The sequence below is a fragment of the Larus michahellis genome, chromosome 9 (assembly GCF_964199755.1).
Source record: "Larus michahellis chromosome 9, bLarMic1.1, whole genome shotgun sequence".
NCBI lineage: Eukaryota > Metazoa > Chordata > Aves > Charadriiformes > Laridae > Larus > Larus michahellis.
Genome location: NC_133904.1, coordinates 41,989,089 through 42,007,815, shown reverse-complemented (window position 1 = coordinate 42,007,815; position 18,727 = coordinate 41,989,089).

Below are 18,727 nucleotides of genomic sequence, written 5' to 3'. Positions count from 1 at the left end.
CCTTTGCCCTTCACACCCTCGGCTTTCCTGCGACACGCTGGCTCCTGGGCTGAAGCATGATAGTGGTTTGGGGACCTGCCTCAAGTTAGGTACCCAGAGCGGGGCTGGACTTTGGGCCAGGGACTGAGTCTTGCTCCTGAGGAACAAAAGGAGATAAACTTGACTTCCCCCAGTACATACGTTCAGTAAGACAGCAGCTATAGACCTGCCAAGAGGAACACGGTAGAAAAGTGAAATATGTGGGTTTGGGTTTTTTTTTCTGTTTTCTAATAGATGGAGGCATTCTTCATCTAGCACAATAAACTGCTAAGCCTCTAGGTTATAAACAAAAGAAACACTTTAAATAATAAAATGTTCAGGGTGGCAGCGCTAGCAGAGATGCACATATCTGCTCCTGGAAGCTGTCGTGGTTTGGCAATAGCTCTTCTCTATCGGGCATCTCCATGAGGCTCCCTGAGTCTCCCTGCGGTGCACAGGTAGCAAATTTATACTGATGGCAGCATAATAAGCCCAGCCAGGAGAAACAAATGTCTGCCGTCGCTGCTGGGGAACAAATCAATTAGTGTGTCTGACCTGGACTGGAGAAAAGCAAGCCTGGCCAGCAAAGCGCTGTGAGCGTTGTTTCACCATGGGGAAGCAGCAGCAGCAGCAGCAGCATTTGGGGTGCTGGTGCTCTCCCCACATCCCCCAGCCATCAGCGGCATGGGGGGCACAGCTTCCTTCACCCCATGGCTGAACCTGTGCCTTGCAATGTGAACTTGCCCATGGTCTCCCAGATCTGCAGACAGCCCTTGTACCTCTGCACCGGCTGCTTCCCCCGGTTCACAGCTCCGTGTCCTCCACAGCTACTTCTCATGCTGGGATCAGAGAGAGAAAGTGGGCAGAGGTTCAGGGCTTCACAGCCACGATCCTTTAGACCTGCAGAGTCTTCTATTTAGACAAGGACCTGAGAAGCAGAACCCAAAAATAAACAGGTTGTATCCTTTCATATCTTTGTAGCTCTGATTTATTTTTTTTCCTCCCAAACAAACATTCTATCTTACATGTAAACACCAACATTTCCTTCAATAAACTTCCAGCAGAGGTCTGAAATAGCTGTGTCTCTCCAGATAGTCACATTATTTGAATAATTCCTGCTTCTGACAGGCATTTAAGAAACAGAAAGTTGTCTGTGAGTAGAGTACCCCCTTTTTTGCAGTGAATAAAGCAGTACTTTGAAGAATAAAAATCTCAGAAATTCATGGGTTTTATTGATGCACTTATACTCTAGTTCATATTTCTACTGGAAACGATGATTTTGTGTTTAAGGAGTTGGCAGACTGTATTTGTGTTGAGCAAAGCGGTGATGTTGCAAGTTATGTAGAGAAAGTAGGAAATGAAGCTCTAAGCCCCAGGGAAGCTGGCAAAGTTTGAATGTATTTTGTGGAGTGGGAAAAGTGTTTAAAAAAATCATAGCTGTTTTGAATATCAAAATATCCAGAAAGGTTTCAGTTTAAAAGGCATCCACTTTTTGATTGGCACATCTACCAAAGCCACTTACTCTTACCTGGCTGAAGCTATGGGCTTCAATTACAGCTTCATGAAGCCACCGCAAGGCTTTTGTTGTAGTGAGCGGGAGCCCTCCTGGCACGGGCTGTAAGGTCTTCAGTCCTCTCCAGTATCCATAATGTGTGCAGCTGCTTGAATTATTTTGGGTGAAGCCCTCCCTAATCCCAGCAGCTATCCTGATTTTCTCTGTTTGGGGAATATTCTAACAATATGAAACATCTCCCCATGATCCCACGTCGTCAAGCACACTGATCTGCTTTTTGGTTTATAAGCTTAAAATATCCTGTAGATCTGCTTTCATATTTCCTTGCAAGTCAGGCTGGAGCCCCCAAGCTTCTCTTTCCCTCTTTGTGGCTGTTATAACCAAAAAGAATTAAATTTTGCCCAGTCTAACAGCCGTGACCTTTTCAATCTCCAGTGCTTGTACTGAATTTCATCTGAGCTGGCAACTTCTCCTCCAGCATCCACAAAAAAAGTCTTTGCCCTACAAATAACTTTCACAAATGCAAAAACTGGTCGCTAAGCAGACAGGAGAAGTGTCTGGCATTTGGTGAGACTCGCTAAGCTGGTGGCTTGCAACACGCGTGCTGCTGCTAAAGGATGCCGGGGAAGGAAGTTAGCTGGTATTTGCAACCAGCCTCTGCCACCATGGGGCCGTCTGGGGCAAGGAGGTGATGTGATGAGCAGAGGCTGAGCAACACTTAATTTGTTGCTATTGATTTTCCAGCAGAGGCACCAGACACTGTCATCAAACACCTGGCTGTTCAAGATAAAAAGTGCTTATTTCTAACTTCATGTACTAATAACAGGGCCATTATGAGGCTCGTTGTGGTGGAGCAACCACCCCCATATGGGAAGAAGGCAAGGAGAAGCTCTTGGGTTTCAGGGATTTGCCCAGGTGGCCAGACGAGCCTCAACTTGCACCCTGGTCTGGGGGAAAGATATTTTCTGCAGAGCTTGAATTGTACCTGGATGGTTGGGAAGCAGACTGGAGAAAGAGAGGAAGCTGAACCGGTGTTTGACTGGTGAGCAGTTAACGTGGCAGGGGGAGCTGAAGGCAGCAGAGACACCCCCTCTGTCCTAAGCAGGCTGGGACACTCTGTGTTTATGTTTTTGTGGTTTTGTAGCCTTACACAGGAAAAAAGACTAGTTATTGTGAGAAGCGTGCCATATGTTGTTGCATATGGCTGAAACATCTGCATATGTACCCAGGGATCTGATATATGTGATGAGCTTCTGTTCCGCATCTAACAGTGACGGAATTATCTTTTGGATTTTTTTTTTTTTTTTTTTTTTTTTTTTTTTATCTCTAAGGCTCTTTGAGGCAAGTCAGCCTCCTGGCTCTGTCTTCATGGGATTTCATGAAACCTGCAGAGACTGGTGCATGTAGAAGGTACTGACAGTTGTTTGTCTAGGAGCTACCAAGGCTTGTCACTGGGGATGTTTGAAGGCTGAATGAGTTGTCCAAAGCTCTTCCGTAAACTACTGCTACCAAGCAAGTGGCAGAAGAGCGAGAGAGATTCAAACTAAAATTATTCAAATAATCTAAACAGATACTTTTGCATCTTCCATCAAACTTTTTGTCCCTGGCTGATTCCTATGACTTGTAAATGTGTAGTACCATATAAAGAAACCACAATGTACTGTGCATCCAGTGGTGACATTGTTGAGGTAAAGAATTTAACAGGGTTACAGAAATGAGCTGAACAACAAAAAAAATCTGTAGTCATAGCAGTTCAGATGAAATGGGATAGAGAATGCTGCTTCTCACACTTAAAGATGTTCACTGATAGCCCAGCTGCCTGGTTAATCCCAGACAGCCAGAAGCAGTGGCCACAAGAGATCTATTCATCATATATGGAAATCCTTCCGTATTCCCCAAAGTTACAGTGTCTTCATCAAGAAGGAGTTTATAAAACACTGATTCTGTGTTGTGTTCATACAGCACTTAGCGAAGGGAATCTCCCATCTTGGCAAAAGTTATTAGATAAAAAGAGTTAGGGAAAATATCACAGATCAGTGAATAAAGTGATGTTTGTCCACTTTGCCACTGAGCAAGGGGGATGGAGCTCCTGAGGAGACCTTTCATGGGGATCTGAAGCATGAAGTGCTTCTCCTAGGCACATGTGAATGCAAAAAGGTCCACCTTGTTCAGTTGTACTTGTGGTGCAAAATTCTCAATCACATGTAAATTCCCACAAACTTTTAAGCAGACTGATTTCTTAGGCTGATGGTGGGGGTGGATAGGGGGTGAAGAGATGGAAGATCATCTGACAAAACAAATGGAGGAACCGATTGAACTAGTCCATAAATATAAATGTATTCCTGACAGCATTCTGTGTGCCTCTCTTCATCGTCCTACAGAGTGTGGACTACGGTTAAAGCAGATGGAAGGTGGGGGAAAGCGAGTCATCTGGGTTTTGTTCATGACTTGTGTTGCTCACTCCCCGATGGAAGATTTCTTCAGCTCCATCCTCCTGTCTCCCTTGTGCAAGAAAGGAGATAATAATGTACATGTGTCCAATTGAAATGTCTAAAGGTCGGTGTTTGCAGGGTGCTTTGAGGCTGGAGGTCCTAAAGAGCTGCTGTCGGGCAGCATCACCACTAGTGGATCAGAGCAGGCAATCTTCTCGTGCTCTGACCAAGGCTGGGCTTTTTCCGCACCTTTCTAGTTGTATAGCACATGTAAAGGCCCTACTGGAATATATCATTTTTATTACCATTGCAAATAGGAAGCTATGACATAGAGGAGGATCTCCTCATATTTCAGATTTAAAGTTGGTGCATTTTGTTTGCATTTCAGACACCCTGAGACCACAGCCAGGACATACCCCAGCAGCACAGCTGGTGGGTCCCATAGCCTGCACCCTACTATTCCCGGCGCTGCCTTCCCTGGGCACAGCTGGGGAAGCACGGGGAGCCAGGAACACAGATGCGCTGGAGGAGATGCTCCAAGCCCCAGGCAGAATTCTGGATCTTGGTTGTTTTCAGCTCTCAGGTGGGACTGCTGAGCAGCTTTGTGGGGTTGCAGGGGTTTTGCGCTTGCTGCAGGGAATTGCCTGCTGTGCTGCAGGCTCAGGTGGGGCGAGGGGGTGGCGAGGAGATTAGAGGCATTGCCAGGAGCTCCTGAAAACAGCCCCTTATGAAATATCCTCCCTCCACACTTACAAGTCCCTGCCCAGAGGGAAGCAGTGGTAGGAAGATGGGGTTACTTGCTCCTGCCTACAAGCAGGTGAAGAGCTGGTGGTGCCCAAGGGCTCCATGCCCACTGCCGAGCCCATCTCTTCCACGGCGGTGTTGCAACAAGTCTTTAAGGCATATGCCATCTTAATGCTCCCGCAGAGTTCCTCAGCATCACGCTTGATGGGGAAATGATTGAATGTATTTCAGCATATCAAAGAGTTGACTGCCCATCCAGGCACCCCTCACAAACCCCTCCAACTAACTGGATTGTTTCAAGGCAGCTATAATTAGGTGTAATAACTGCAATCATAATTATAGCTCTTCATAGTGGGGATATTTGCTTCTTAATTCGGTCTTAAAATGGTTTGTTTCAATATTGAATCAACACTTCAGAGAAATCAATGAAAAATACGTTGTAAAAATTATCTGATTTGTGGATGGTCTTGGGTGAAAACCATTGAAAAAATGAGAGAAAAGAGCCCAGACTGAAGCCCTGTGCTTCAAAATAACACAAGTTAAGAGATAATGTATTATCAGTTGATTCAGTATTGCTTGCAACCTGCTATCATGTGTCAGAGATAAGAAAACATATGATTCCTACAGAAGGCTTCTTGGATGGCAAAAATTCCTAGATACTATTTGAATTATCATGTGCCAATAGCTCAGCATTTGTGGAAGGTGTCATCTAATTAAACTAGAATTTTTAAGTACCAGACAGCATGAAGACCAGTAATAAGAGAGCAAGAGCCGTCTGTATTACAGATGGGATGTGCAACTCTAATAGTATGGCTTTAGGCAATATTTAATTGAGTAGTTAAATTATCTTTTCCAGACGGGAAAATAAATTACTGCTCATCTCTCCAATTTATTTTAGCTTCTCCACATTCTGTTTCCTGAGGGAATGGCGAGGGAGTGTGGGACATCCCCAGATATGCCCGGGATGATTTATTCTCCCCACGCACCATAACTCTCCCTTCAAGGAGAGTGGTTTATATGCATGTGGAAGTTGCTGTGTATATAACACTGCCTGTATTCTCCTCTTTCCTTTTAAAGGATACGCTGCTAATCAGTGTGGTGGGATCATAGACATCCAGCTATACACTTGTGTGTGTGTTTGTGGTTTTATATATATATATATATATATATTTAAAATGCAGGAGAAAGAATTGCTGGTTCAGCATCCTGCAGCCAAATCCAGAGCGTGTGTCCTGGTGGGGCTGTGTAGTTTGCCCAAGAAGCTTTTCCAAGCTCTGGGATGGCCTAAAAATATTCACTTTGTCTCACAGTTTTTTGTAGTATGGAATTATTTGGGGAAATTGTGTCAAATTCTAGATTGTTATTCTTCAGGTTGCCCAAACTCAGCCAAATAAGCACACAGAAATGTATGATACTCTGTGTGGTGCATGGGAGCGGAACTTACTGGAAAATTTCTGTTCATTAATTAAGTATTGGATCCATGTGATAACAGATCTCGAGGCTGGACAAACTTTTTCCATAGTCAAGTGTTTCCATGCAAGCATAGCCACGTGAGAGTGTATTAGCGTTTGTGCTTTATGGTGGCTACAGGAGTGCAGCTGGTATTTGATCTGGCATGAAATCTTCTACCATAAAGTCACTCCTTGGAAAGTCACGAGCAGATCCAAGTCGGCTGGTTGGGTTGGTACCGGGCCACTGGTTTGTGCTGTGTGGCTGTGATGGTCTTGATCGAGTGCTCCAAGCCTAAAAATGTATTTCTCACGTCTTGCAGAACTACAGCCCGAATCCCCCGTGACTCCTGAATATTTGTGAAGGTAGCAACAGGCCCGTGAGCGTGGCAGAGCGCTGGATTCAGTCTGCTCGTTTCCAAACAAAGTCACAACTTGCTTTCCAGCTGGCCAGTTCCCAGCCATGGGTCTCGGCTGCGGGCCGGAGGAGATAACCATGTTCTCCTTGTGCAGCCTGAAATTCTGCCGAAATTCTAGTGGGAAGGGGAGGGTGAAGTAGCTTTTAAAGCACTTTGGGAGAAAAGACTCTGTATTAGTGCAGGATGATCTTGTTGTTATTAGAGTATTATTACATCTGAGAGTAACTTAAGGGACTGGAGAAAATGGTTTTTAAAATTACAGGTGGTCTATTTTTCCCCTCGGTAAAGGTTTTTTCTAATAAAGTTAATAAAAGATTGCTTTAATGAATATGGATGCTTTTGTCATATTGCCCAGAAACTCCATGGGCTGTAGAAGAAGATGTCTTCAGGGAAAAGTGCTAACTGGAAAAGCAGACAGTGCAAAGCTGATATCTCTAAAATGTTTCTCTCCAAACACGCTAAGCAGAACATGCTCCCAGGCTGTAGAAATGCAGCATGGTTGGTGTGAGGACAGGAAAACTCCTCCTGTTCTTGATCTGAGTTTTCATCATGCTGATCCCTTTAACGACCACAGATACATCCTCGGCAACCGCTGAGCTGCTTCCCATGTGCTCAGAGGTGTTTAACGTTGAGCAGAGACAACTCTGTGCATAGGGGCAAGGAAAATCCACTTATCCACGGAAAGGTCAGGGCCCTGGATTTGATGGAAGTCCCAGTGGACACTTCAGTGCTGCAAATCTGCTCTGCAGGCAGGAGCATCTCCTCCTCTTCTCTCCCGCTCTGGCAACCTGCTCTTTTGCCTTTGGCCTTGAACATGCTTTCTTTTAACCAAACAGATTTCAACAGCTCTGTGGTCCCTGCCATGAGAAGGAGGTTTGCTTCGCTTTGCTTGGTTCCTCTTTCCATGCCCTGCAGTTCCTCTTTCACTGCCCTGCAGGTATTTGGTAAAGATGATGCAGACTGCACCTGGCACATCTGTGAGAAGCAGAGACCCTAGCCACCAGCCACGGCCAGCTCTCTGACCTGGGTCCTCTGCATAGGAAGAGGTAAGAAAACAGCTTCTCCAAACGACGAGTTTCAGGCCAGTGGCTTCACCATCCTTTCAAAGTCTGACTGCAAGGGCGTGGCTCCCTGGGAAAGAACGGGTTCATCTGCTACGGGGAATTTTCCTCTGCCAGCACCAGTATGTATGGAGCTGGGAGTTAGCCCTTCCCCCTGTGATGGAAAGGACGCAAGTTCCTACAATGGCAATTTCATTTTTAAAATACGTGAGCACAGATGCTTTCTAAGCTGCCTGGAATATGAATTTAATACACACAGTTTCTGAAAGGATTTTACTGGCCAACTCCTTTTCAAGAAGCCTGTCTCTCTTAGACCAGTGTAAGTTTAAGCATTATAAGCAGCTAGCCCTGAGGCGCTGCTCTGTGGCAGGATCAATGCTTTAAGGGGTGGCTGCACAGTAAGGATGCAAGGCTTGTTCTGCACCTAGGACTATATATCAGCAGTAAATTCAATCTCCAAATATATAGTTACTGTATGTCCCTGCACACCCATAAATGATGTTCCATATTGGCATTGCAGAACACTAAATGCTCGCTATTTCTACATTTTCTTTAATTAAAATGTATTTAAAGCCTAAGTATGGACAACCATTGGATTCTAGTGATTTTTTGCTTGCACTGAGTGGCGAGCACTCATTGCCTTTCAGCTCTTGTGTATGGACCCTGGCTTCAATATGAGAATTTTTTTATCTTCCTGGGTTTGAATCTAATGGCTGAAATGTGTATTTTTTTTTAAAAAAAAGGAAGCTTTTGCTAGGTAAGCCTTGACTTCAAAGGTGCATTTCTCTGCCTTTCAGATCCTTCCTTTAGGACAGAGTACCCTGCCGATGACTCTGCAATAGGCTGCGCATTAGAAAGACATCCTGATAGTAATGGATGGACACAGATCGGTTTCTACTACTGTGCTCTCTGCCTGGGCTGCTCCAAAGGCTGATGGATTTAGGAGAAGCTTAGATCCAATTTTATTTTTGTAGTGTGAACCAAAGTCTGCTGGAAAGGTAGAGTTCACTCCCCTCCATCAGTCACAGAACAGTTGAAAATTGGATGAGGATGTGGTTAAGCAGCTGTGGGAGAGCTATTCCCTACAGAAAACTTGGGGACCAAAGAGGGCAGCAGGAGTAAAAATTGCGAGGTAAGTGATGACATTTTTCCCTCCATAGGCAAGCCCTGCAGAATGGTATCAGGTACTAAAGGTCTCTTGGGCTACCTGGCTCCCCCAAGCAAGTAGCAAAAGCCCCGTGAAGTGCAAGTTCCCGGGGTCTGGCTATGGATGCTTCTTTCAATGAGTTCCCTGTCACGTGTGCAATGCCAGCATGCTGCTAGGGAGGTGAGTTATTTCAGAAATCCAGTTTAGGGGCTCTGCTGGAGATACCAGCTCATAGAAGTTGAACTGAGTGGGTGGCTGTTGCTGCCAACGTAGCTGTGCTTCTGCACTGGAGCTTTGCTGATGGCCTCTTAGTCACCCAACAGAGAAGTATCACGTAGGCTCTAGCCTCTCACCTCTTGTGTACAAGGCCATGAAAAAAGCAGCCATGTGTGCACTTTGTGTTATGTCATTGTGAACCAAAAACCTGCAGAATTGGAGGTGCTGACTTTGCAGGGCTCAGGCTGTGAGGGACACATAGGTTGGCCATGCCTGCAAGGCTTCCGCCTGCTGCTCTGGTCCTCTGATCGCCTCCTCCCTGTTGCTCCAGGACCGGCTGGGGTGGATGGTGAAACCACTGGTACACTTCTGTGGGTATCTCTTTGTAATGCTACTTTTTGGGTAACGTTCCTCCAGGGTTCATCTTTTCCAAGCTCTGATGCTTGACGGTAGCCATTGCAAAGAGTTTGTGCTAGTACTTGCCCACACCAGGGCAAGCAAGGTCTGAGCACTTGCTGTTCTCTGTCCTTTCAGAGAAATGTTGACATGGCACAACGGGGTGCTGTGAGAAGAAATGTGAGCTTCCTCAAACTGCTTGCTGAGCTCTGCAGTAGTTCGTACCTTTTCAGAGGCTATTTTAACCCAAAAGGAGCACTGAATTTGCACTTACACTGCTTCTGGCATCTCAGCTAGTTCATTGAGAAATAGCACTCACACTCCTGCTGTGGTGTGATGACTCTTCCAGGGTCACTATGATGCCTGTGTCTCAACATCTCAGAGCATGAAAAATGTATCTGTCTTCAAGGGAAGCTAGTTGCTATTTGTGATCCAGACAGGGTTCAGCTCCTTGGGCTGCTCAAGGAGAAGACAAATGAAAGTCGTAGACCTTTTTTGTTAGCACTCACGGCCACCTGGGGCTCCCTCAAGGGCATGACCAGGTCCCCTCGGCTCCACCAAACTCCCGTTACCCTGCAAGAGCCGTGGCTGAGCTATGCTTGGAGTGATAAGAGCACTGCATACCAACCAGGCCAGGTATGATCACGCAGTGCCGGGTTTGCTGTTTGCTGCCCAGCCGCCTAATCCACGTGGTTTGACCCATCTCTGAGCTCACTGTTATCTCTGAATCTTGGGTGATGGCCTGGAGTTTCTCAAGGAAAAATAGTGCTGAAACATCACCAAACCAGAAAAAGCAGCGTGCCTTTTTAGTAGATCCACACCCAGAGCATTGCTTCTTTGTGCCTGCTCCTCAGTGTCCCTGGTTTAGTTCTTGCACTGTAACTTTAGTTTTTCTTCTCATGGTGCTGTCTCACACCCCATGTGAGAATGAGCGTGCTGCCCAAGCTCACACCCCTCCCCTTGCAGAGTGGCACTTCAAAGAAGTCCATGTAGTGACACAAGTGATTTTTATTAAGTTGTAGGACTGTATTTTATGCTCTGAAGGAACACTTACTTCACATAAAGGCTCTGACATTTTTATAGAAACGGCTATAACTGTGTTATTTCATACGAGGAAGAATTTAGTAAGCCCAGATCTGGATCTTCTTTTTATGTTATGCAAATGACTAATAACAACCCTTCTTCATTACCAGCTCAGTGCTAGGGCCAGGGCTATTAAATCCCCCCTTCCCTTCAGTCCGCACCTATCAGACTGCCACATTAGGCTGCAACCTAATCAGAATTCATAAAACCAGCCCAGGCTCGTACTGAGATACGAGGCTGCAAGATTAAAACCTGAGTTATAGAACATGATGTTTCTTTTGCTATTGCGAGAGGACAAGCTGAGGTATTTTGGGACACGGTGGCATGACACCACCTTGATTACTTGTGATTATGAAAAATTTCGCAACAACCATACAGCAGGGGAAAAAAAGTAAAGGTTTGTTTATCTCACTGCTCTGGTCGGATCACACGTGGGGCAGAAACATCCTGCTTTTTGTATTTTCAGGAGTGGTTTCCACTGCATGCCATCCGGACGGGCAATCTTCCCCTCGAACGCTGCTACTCCTCGCTCTGCGCTTGCCCTGGAGGTGGTTACAGAGGAGCACTGGGGGGCATGCGGCACCTGGCAGGGCTGCTGGGACATGCCTGGGAGGACCTCACTGCATCCCAATGGTGTTTAAACCTTCATAGTTGTAAGACAAATCTTGGTTCTTTGAAAAATCTTTCAGTGGGTTGGAGTTTTGTTTGGGGGTTATGTGGTATGCTAGAAGATTAAAAGCAATAAGGACCTTTCCTTACATAAAGTCAACAGAGTGGTGAAGTGCCTAAGAAAGTAGCCATCCCAGACTCGCCTATTGCTGGATATTTGGGGCCAGTCCCCTAGGAGAATTTGAACTTTCACTGTGTATCCCAGAAGAAAAGCCCATTTCTCCGCAGTCTGGGATGACCACCCAACCACTGAAGCTGGGTAAATGTGCTGGAGAGAATAGTTGCTTTTCTGGCTTCTGTGCGCTCTGAAAATACCAGCTGAATCAAGTCCTGTAGGTGAGAAAAGTAGAGGAACACCTTATTTGTGGATGTAGATGGGATTTTGTGTGGGCTAAGCACCAACTGTTCAGCATCTTTTGTGGATGGATCCAGCCCAACTGATCTGAAGTGGCATGTGTTGAGTGAAAAAATACATATCTGAGGGAGTTCCTGGACACAGTGTGATGGAAGAAAGGGAGAAGAAAAAGATATTCCCGTGAGTTTCATTTTCTTTGCAGGGAAAAGCTATCGGAGCTTTTCCCAGAGCAACTCCAGGAACTCTAATTATGCTTTTGTGTATCAAAGGAGAAGTGTGTTTACACCTGACCTGATCTCTGCAGAGATGAGATGTTCTGTCTTGGGAAATTGTCACCTTCAGGCTGGCTGCTCTCACACAGCTATTGCAAAGCACAAATTTCCCCTGCAGTGCAGTCGTAGCAACCTGCCAATATTCACGGAAGGCAACAGCAGTCTTTTCTGCTTTCGTGGCCTTTAGGTCAGACTCTGCCCTGTCAAATAGTGCTAATGCTAACGGGACAGATTCTTCAGAGCTCAGCCTGTGATTTCCATTATATAGCATTAACTTCAAAAAAGAATTAGTATCCCAGCAAAACACAGAGATAATTTAGATACAGGGTAATTACCTGTCCTAAAGTCTAGATTGGACATGAGCATCAACAGCTCCTGCTTTTCCTGAATTGGTGTGCAGCCTTTCATTAGCATCCCTGGGCATGCCCCAGGTCTGCTGCAGAAACGGCTGTGCAAAGCATCGCTGGTCGCAGTGCGAGGACGGCCCTGTGCTGCACGCTTGCGGCTCTGCTCCCAGCCGGGCCCGCACAGGCCCTGGGGTGGTTTGAGCCTGTGTTCGGGTATCCAACAGTTCACGGGTGAGCAAAGCAGGCAAGGACTATAAGACTGCAGAGTCTGTAAATGAAAGGTGGATGCTGGATTATGAAATATTATGCAATTAAGGTAACATTTTTTCCCCTTTAACAGACAGAAATAAACTTCTTTGACTGGGGCCCAGCGATATTTCCTCCGCTACTGAAATAATTTCAGAAAAGTACAGCCTGCTTCTAGAAGGGGCCTTAAAACAGCTGTTTTAAATAAAATAAATAAACCCCCCAAACCCAAACATCCTTCCTGATGTTTGGGAATGGCAGGGCTGGAATGGCAGGACTTTCACGGCACCCCGAGCCTGATGGGGGCGGGGGGGGGGGCGCTGCACAGCGATGCTGAACGGGAGGACCCCGCAGCGCGGCTGCGCTTCCCCGGGCGGCGGCGGCCACGGGTGGGTGGGTGAGTGGGTGGATGCCGGGGGGGGGGCTCCCCGGCAGCTGGGGCTCATTCCCTGCTGAGCAGCACCATCTAGAGGCTGCTGCCTTCCCAGGGCGCCCGGCAGCCTCCGCCAGCCCTGCCCGCCTCCCGGGACGGCATCCCCGGGCAAGGGCTCTGCCTTTCGGCTGCTGCTGGCAGGGAGGTGCCACGGCTGGAGGAGCACCAGGGTGTGCTGGCTCTGGGGCTGCCTCCAGCCCCGTTCGGTGGCAGGGGGAGGTGAAGGGTTTCGTTACCTAACGTACTGCAGGCCTGGCACCAGCAGGAATCGTGCTTGGGAAGCACGAACGGGATGCGGTGTTTCAATTTGCAATGCACTCTGCACAGGGGGAAGGCTGGAAGAGATCCCCGGCACTGAACGCGTTGTCTTAGGCTCTTTGAAGTATCCCCTCTTTTCACCAGGTCTCTTCTCGCTCACCTGAATTAACCCTCGTTTGGTGCGATTCACCCTGGTCTCCTGCTCCTCAAAACACTGGGAAATCCAGAAGCCGGGAAGCAGGCTCAAGAGCATCTGCACAGATTCCTTGGTAGGGGTACTGCTTAAAATGAGGAACAGGACAGTTGCAGCTGGGCTCTGGAAGCACAGCAGCCAGACGAAGCTTTGCTGTCTTTCAGTGCCACTTCTTTTGCAGCTAGTAGTGACCTACAGTGAAACAGATTGAGGCTCTGAGATGCTGACAAGTATCAAGGAAGTTTCTGGTATGATTTTCGTTGCTGGACCACTCAAAAAGGACTTTGCTGAGGTCCTCTGAGGAGGACCTTGTTCTTCGGCTCCTCAAAAGGCTTGGTGTCACTTGTGTCCCATAAGGCCACTCTGTGGGGAGGAAAACAAATGAGCAATGTCGGGGTCTGGGGAGGAGTGAGACGTTGCAGGCTCCCCAGGTGGCCTGAAGGACAAAAAAAAAAAAAAAGAAATGAAATGCCCTGTGGCATTTTGCATTTGCATCTATAGAAGAAGTAAACCCTAAAAGTGTGTAGTATCTGAATGTTTAACGTAGGGGCAGGGCTGGGGAAGTCAAACTGAAGCCAAGTCCCTCTGCTCCAGGCATGCTGGAGAGTCTCGTGACTGGTAATATGATCAAGCACCAATTGCCTTCAGATAAGTGGAAAACTAGCTCCAGGGCAGGTACAGCTGACAGTTTATCTGCTGGCCCTATCGTATGCGTATTCAGGAGCAGCTCAGCAGCATCGAGACCCCATGCACATAAAGTTAAGACTCAGTTAAGCGTTTGCTCCTTAATGTTCGCAGGGGAAAGATTGTACTTTTGCCATAGCAGTGAAAGGAACACCCTAATCCTAATTGAGTGTATTGATAAACTGCAGTTGCATCATACTTACTCATTTTTCAATATATCAGATTAATTTTTCAACGGGACCTTCTACGCTGAAGAATAATTGGCCAGAAAAAGAGACCTTTTTATCTCTGCGTGCAACAGTCATCAAGCCTTAACATGAGATTTTGTTAAAGACCAAATTCCTATTAATCTCATCAGAAACAGTAACAAGCAAAGGAAAGACCAGCAAGAGAAACACCTTCCTACGAGAATGAGATAGGGAGACTCAATGAAATGTGATTATTTATTTAGAAAATGATTGCCACATCATCAGCGGGTGTCAGTGAAACAGAAGCATCCGTCTTCTAGCCTGGGGCTACTGCGGAACTAGTGCTCACGTTTCCATGTCCTGTACACTTCGTACTCAGACGTGTGCCATTCGCTGCAGCCTTGAAGCATAATTAGCATGTAGTGAAGCCTTTTGTATTTTAGATTTTCTAACATGTTTAATTACTAACTTTAATTATTGTCTGTAATTTTTACCATGAGGGGATGATAGAGCAGAGGCCTTTCATGCAGCACCGAGTGGATAACTTCTGTGGGGCTACTTCTACTGCTGAAGAAGTTGGTTCAGCTGTGGATGAGGGATGAGAAAGGGTAACAATCTTTTGGTGTCCTGGTGAAAGACCTGACAGAGGGAAGGGATGTTTTCTCATTTTCACACGGATAACAGGAGTGTGCGCCTGTATGGGGAGGGAAGTGACGGGGCAGAGACATGAGGTAATGGAAAGTTATGACAGTGGAAAGCAAAGCGAATCTTGCCCAGACTTCTGCATCTCAAGGTCCTCCAAGGCTCCATGTTCTTCCTCAGCTTCTCAAAACACACAAGTCCCTACATGCAAACCAATTACAGAGGCAGCACTGATGTGTTTGCCTGTGTGCTGAAAACACTAGAGGTGATGAGAATTCTTCACTTGGAAGGAGGGTTTATCATGTAGAAGGGAAAGGTTGAGAAACACCGGCCTCTGCAACGTGCAGGGTGCTTTGCCCTCTTCATGTCTCCCTGTGACTGCATCCCATCCAGCTGGGGTCTGTGGAGCAGGGCCCTTCACTGCCCGATAGAGAGCTGCTCCAAGGATCCCTATCTGTCCCTGTGACTACCCAGGGGTCTCCAGTAGCAGCTTTGGAGTATTTTGTCCTTTTTTTGCTAGTTTATGTAGAAAATCAGCAAAAATGTAGTCTAAATGCTGAACTCCTCCGAGACCTTCAGCTGTTTTCCCATGTGAAATTTAAAGGCTACAACTCATGTCCCTGGTGAAGTCTCAGAGGAGTTGCGAGCAGAGCTTCCACGTGTCCAGGGAGAGCAGCGCTGGTTCTGGTGCGCAGGGAAAGTGGTGACTTTCTCCCATCTTTTTGATATCTCCAGATAAGAAAATCTCCAAAGCTCCAGACTTTCGTATTCCTTATCCTTCCTGTGGAAGGATAAACTAAACAAATACATATTTGTGTTTTAAAAGCGTAGAAATGAACAACCCTTGTAGATATTTGACTACATGTTTGTGCACTGGTTGCTGCTGAGTGGCACGTGCTGTGTTCACCTTTTTCCAGGAGCGAAGTGTGAGGCTCTGTGCTTTGGATAAAGCAAAGTTTTGCTGGAGAGCCCTGGGCAGGAGTGAGGACACGCTGTTGATTCACTCTGCAGCATCTCCTGGTGACTTGCTGCTCCCTGTGCCTACCAGGAAAGCTGGGTGAAGAGAGAAGCCTGACTTGCACCTCTCCCTTCTTCTTGATGGAAAAACTATGAACTGTGCTGTTGGTAAGTTAAACATAGACATTCGTGGGCTCCTTTGAGCAGTGTTCATTCACTTGAAAGCCCAACTGGGGCTCTGGCTGGATTCAAATATCTTTTGGGTGAGTACTGGATCCATACAAATAACTCCTGTCAGTGTAGCTGACCTTGGAGATTTTTATTAGCTAATTAAGATGCCACACGCAAAGGACAGAACTGAACCCACCGTCTCACTTAAAATTTAGCTTCTCTATTAATTGAGTTGAGGAAGTCTGGCTTACATCCTAAGCTGTTGGCATCCTGTATGGCTGTAAGTGTATTACCATTCGTTTTACCGGAGAATGCAAATAACATCACTGTCACACTGATGGATGGCTTAGCATGTAACAGGATGGGAGAAAAACTGGTAATTTTATAAAATTTTATGAATTTTGTGGTGGGGTTCGCCCAGCGTGCTGGATCTCTGCAATGCTTTCCAGGGCACAGGCTGAACAGGGACCACTTTTTGTGTCAGTTGCAATGAAAATAAAATAGAGATTCTCAGGAGCAGGAAGAAGGGAAAGCAATTTTCATGTAATTGATGTTGTGAAGCTTATCAGAAATCCTTCACTTTTAGGACTGTTTCAACAAAGAAATGACAGGTTTTAAAATCCTCCCACACAGTGCAGTCATATAGTAGTATCACTAATTGTTGTGATATAGTATTATTTACTCCTAATCACTGTCTTACTTATCTCTGGTTTAAAGCACATATGCATGTAGGTGTTTGTATCCATCCGTCTATCTATCTATCTATTTGTCTAAATCAAAACTTTCTGCTCAGCTTGAGGGTCCTATGGTTCACCTAAACTCAGCTTGTGCCACAGCACTGATGGGAATGTTGAGTGGCAACAGCTCAGCTGAAGGCCCTCTTTCTCTTCCCTTGGGAGCGGGTACTTCCACCACAAAGCCAAACGTTTGAGGAAGTGAAGAGATGCAGTTCTGAGATGTCTAGGAGAAGCTGACATCTGTGTTTCTGACTTTTTTTTCTGGAGCATGGAGACAGTTTTAATTCTTTCTTCTCTTTGTTGATCCACAGAAATACTGTCCCGCAAAGCATGCTCTTTACCTAGTCAGCCAAACAAAGCGGTTTGCCTATTTTATCTTTATTCCCAGTTTGTTTACACAGCTTGGACATAGCTGGCTTGTAGATCTCATCTGGTAGTACTATTTGTTTGAACTATGGTGAGCACTCAAATGCACCAACTTTGGCTACTTTCGGGGGCCGCTTCTGAATACAGCAGCTGTTCTTTCCACCTTATCTTCTAAGTTTTGCACCTGCACACTAATATACAAAGCCTCTAACTTTACCTCAAATTTTCACAATGCTCTTTAACGGCTACAAAAAACAGGGGCAAACAACAATTAAATACATGCATTTCTCCCAGTTGCTTCATTTTAACTTATCTATCATCAACACAGTAGTTTTACGTAAAAATCCTCAGAAGATTCCTTCATATTAAAGGAAAAAAAAAATCTGTTTCATGCACATAACCATGATATGAGAAATGCCAGTTTAAGTCCCTTCTTTGCCACCATCTGGAGAAGTTTCTATGACCTGGGCAGGTTCTTTAGGATCAGATATGGGAATGAGAGGCCTAGAAGTATTTAGCTGAATCTGTTGGGGTTTGACTGCGCAACTAAGACCTTCTTAAAGGTCTGTAGTCTCTGTTGCCAGTTGCTCACAGTGCCTGTTAATAAAAAGTTCTGTTTATAAAAAGGTGGCAAGAGGTCTGCCAGGACCTGGTTACTGCCAGAAACCTTTGGTTTCTGATTCATTTTGAAGGAGTTTGGGACTTTGAGACCTAACCAAGATGAGGACTGTATTTCATAAATTGGATTACTTTCAGAACAGAGAATTTGCATTCATGTCCCTGCATGGGCTTTGGAAGTACTTTTACCCCATACCCTCCTCTCAAGGACTTGACGTTAGCAGTAGGTGATGTAATTGTATTATTACAGGTCTGCCAAGAACAGCAGCCTTTGAGATAGGGGTTCACACATCTGGGGAGGGGAATTTACAGTCAGTGTGCCCTCGTGCATATGAATAATGGTAATTATATTTTCACCCTCATTCTCCGCCATTTCTGATGGGCCAGAGTCATAGCACTGAGAAGTAACTTTTTGTTCACCATGTCACTTTTATAACCATCAGTCTTTACAGGCATCCTTTACAAGTATGTGGGGCTTTGGTTTTTTTTGTTTCCCACTCTGCAAGATGAAGGTAAAATGTGCCAGTTCTTTGCTGAAATAATAGTACTAGATCCTGAGGGCCAGTGCTGGAGCAGCTGGGGAGCTGTGAGTCTCCCATCGGCACGTGTCTCACAGGGGACAGAATGCAAACAGCATTGCTCTGTTGTCATCTGACCCCATGCGCTGGGGAAGAAGGCTGTAACGTAACTACTTGGCCAACTTGACTGATAGGCAGCAGAAATGCCTTCTACGACAGAAGGAAAGCCACATTGGTATGGCCATAATCCAGACCCATCGCAAAGGACCCTCTCCCTCTTATTTCCCACCAATAATATTAGTCTCAAAGCCAAAGGGGAATGCTTCACAGCGGGCCCTTCTGAAAAACTTAGTGGAGACCCAGGTTTCTTCCTGCTCCTTCTGCACTCACCTGTAAGCGAGGCATGGCTGTAATTCTGCTACTGAGGGTATCTTTTGAAGGAAAAAGTCTGTCATCCCAGAGCTATTAGGCATAAAGTCTTACAGTTCCCATTGTATAAAACAATATCCTTTTTTATGAGCAGACATTATTCAAGCCATAAAACCCACGCATGTTTCTGTACTCTATAAAACCTGTCTCTACATCTGTCCAGGAAA